The following is a 2,890-nucleotide window of genomic DNA, read 5'->3' on the forward strand; positions in this document are numbered from 1 at the left end:
CTCACATGTAATGATGGTAACTCTTCCTTACCCAGTCCATTGATTCAAAGAACAGTATCTTTTGGAAATATCCTCATATGCATACTAAAATTTAATGCCTTATCATTTATCTGGATAGCTTTTAATTGAGTCATACTGATCCCTGACCACAGAAAATAATTTTGTCATGTAGTAGAATTTTGAATTGAATATGAACGTGCAGGTGTGTGATCAAAGATGTGAAGAGGGAAAAAAGGAAAAAAGGGAAAAAAAAGGTTATTGATTCCCGAATAATGACTGGATTTGAGAAAGACAAGAGCAAAAACCTGTTAGACTTCTGTGTTTCCAGTGAGAGGAAAAAATGTGTTGATTATGGATAAGATGAAAGTTGAGAATATTGACAAACTGAATGTATTCTTTTGGAATTTAAGATGATTTTTATTATATTTATAATCGTTACATGTATATTTATTTTACATAACACATTGTTTACATTATATTTTATATATTACACATTATATATTTTAACGTCATATTTATTCTCTTTCCTTTTACTTATTCTTTCTGTTTTTCCCATCATGCACCTTAATCCACTCATTTTCCATTTCCCAGCAACCTCCCCACCAAAATTTTAAAAAAAAATTAAGAGAGAATGAAGAAATAAAGGAAAAAAAATCTCACCATGGAGACTGTAGTGTGTCACCGGGAGTCATGCAGTAAGCCCTTTCACCCATATAAATTCATGTGCAAGCATTCATTGCAGAGTCATTGGTCTGGTTTGAGTCCTCTGGTCTATGCTACACCATTGATGCTGGCCCCTCACTGGGACACCCTGTTGTTTCCCTAAAATTGGAGAATGCTTCGTGAATTTGTGTCATTCTTGGACAGGGGCCATTCAAATTTTTGTAGTATTCCAATTTTAGTATATGTGCTATTGAAGCTCTCACAGAATTTATGATAATTTTTAATTTGTCTCTACTTTTCAATTTTATTACCCATTGTTAATTCTGCTAATTTGCTGGCAAGATTTCCAGCATTGATTCCCTGGAGCTAGAATTCCAGTGGGCTGTGAACCTGCTGAGTTGGTTCTGGGAATTGAACTTCTGTCCTTTGGGTCCTTTGCACAAATAACAAGAACTCTTTACCCACTGAGTCATCTCTTCTGCCTATAAATGAAAATGTTTGAAAAAAATAACTCCTATCTTTCTATTATTTACATTGATTGGTGCATTCTCATTTTAATGCTTTTTGAATTACTAAATTTTATTTTCTAATAAGAAGAGTAAACTGTAATAAGGGGACTATAATCTTAGTGAACCATGTGCAGTCGACATATACAGCCATATACAGTCCCTTTGGCTTTAATACAGGCTTGTTTGAAAATGTGAACTTTATTAACACAAGACAACAAAATAATGAAAAATACTGGTTTATATTGCACGGGTGTTTCTAGTACCTGGAGAATCACAAATTAAAGGTTACTGTGATCGTCTGTGTTGGTGACCTTTAGAAAGAACTGAAAAGACTCATCTTTTCATTTAGAGCTTCACTTTGCAAATCCATAAAGAATGGTGTAAGGTCAGATTCAGCATTTTCATCCCAGAAAGAAGACAAATATATTTCCAAGATTAGCTATAGTGTTCTCTAAGAATAACACAATGAGTTTGGACCCTGTGAGGGTGCTGAACATGACTGGGAATTTTGTCTTGAGGAAATGGTTGGCTTGGAGTGCTCTAGCATCAGTAGACATTGTAAGTAAAGCAACTATCACACCATGAGTCTTTGGACTTTCTGGCAAGGAGACCACAGCTCTCTTTGGAAGTGGGATTTCATTTGAAGAAACATTTCAGTTATTTCTCTAGCCTTCCATTTCGCTGTTCATGCTGAGGAAGTAACAACTAATCTATTAGTGTAAATCTTTCCATCCTTGCAACATTCAGGACAATACGCACAGTAGGAGTAAATCAGAGACTCTGTCTATTCATGTTCTTTTTATTTTAAAAACAATCTTATTTTGCATACCAATCCCAGTTTCTTCTCCCTTATTTTTTTCCACTCCCCCCAACATCTTCCCACCGGATGATGCCCCATCTACCCATCAGACAGAGTGAGACCTCCCATGGGGAATCAACAAAGTCTATCACATCTCTTGGGGCAGGCTGGGAGAGTATCCCTCCATAGGGAATGGGCTCCGTAAAGCCTGTTTATGCACTAAGGAGAAATACTGGTTCCCCTGCTAGTGGCCCCACAAACTGCCCAAGCCACTCAAATGTTACACACATTCATAGGATCTATTTCAGTCTTATGCAGGTTTCCCAGTTGTTAGTCTAGAGTCCATGAGCTCCCACTTGCTAGGGTCAGTTGCTTCTGTGGGTTTTCCCATCATGGTCTTGACCCCTTTGGTCATATTATTGCTCCTCAATCTGTATGACTGAATTCTAGGAGTTTGGCCCGGTACTTAGCTGTGGATCTTTGCATTTGTTTTCATCAGCTCCTGGATGAAGACTCTACGATGACAGTTAAGGATGGAGAGGGAGAGCAAGGAAAGAGATATCCTGATGGAGAAAGCCATTATGGGGTTTTTGTACACACCTGGCACTAGGGAAATTCCCAGGAAGCCATAAGGATGATACCAGCTAAGAATCTAAGCAATAGTGAAGAGGGAACTTTAACTGCATTACTTCACATTTATGGTAATGTCTTTGTGGAAGTAACCACAGAAGAGATGTTTCTATAAATATACAGTTTCTATAAATATACAGTGGTTTTTTGTTTTGGCTTGCTTTGGTTATTTTTGTTTGTTTTTGTTTTTTGCTTTATGGGTGCCTGCCACTCAGATCCTAAATAAACACAAAGAGACTTACTCTTCCTCATGAATGCCCAGCCTTAGCTTGGCTGGTGTGGCTGGATG

At 37.5% G+C, this 2,890-nt stretch overlaps 1 pseudogene; it reads right to left on the reverse strand.

The window, feature by feature from the left end:
- Positions 1-824: 824 nt before the first annotated feature.
- Positions 825-922, reverse strand: LOC127213061 (uncharacterized; annotated as a pseudogene).
- Between the last annotated feature and the right edge of the window lie 1,968 nt (positions 923-2,890).

This window comes from Phodopus roborovskii, unplaced genomic scaffold (assembly GCF_943737965.1).
Source record: "Phodopus roborovskii unplaced genomic scaffold, PHOROB, whole genome shotgun sequence".
In the NCBI taxonomy this organism is placed as follows: domain Eukaryota; kingdom Metazoa; phylum Chordata; class Mammalia; order Rodentia; family Cricetidae; genus Phodopus; species Phodopus roborovskii.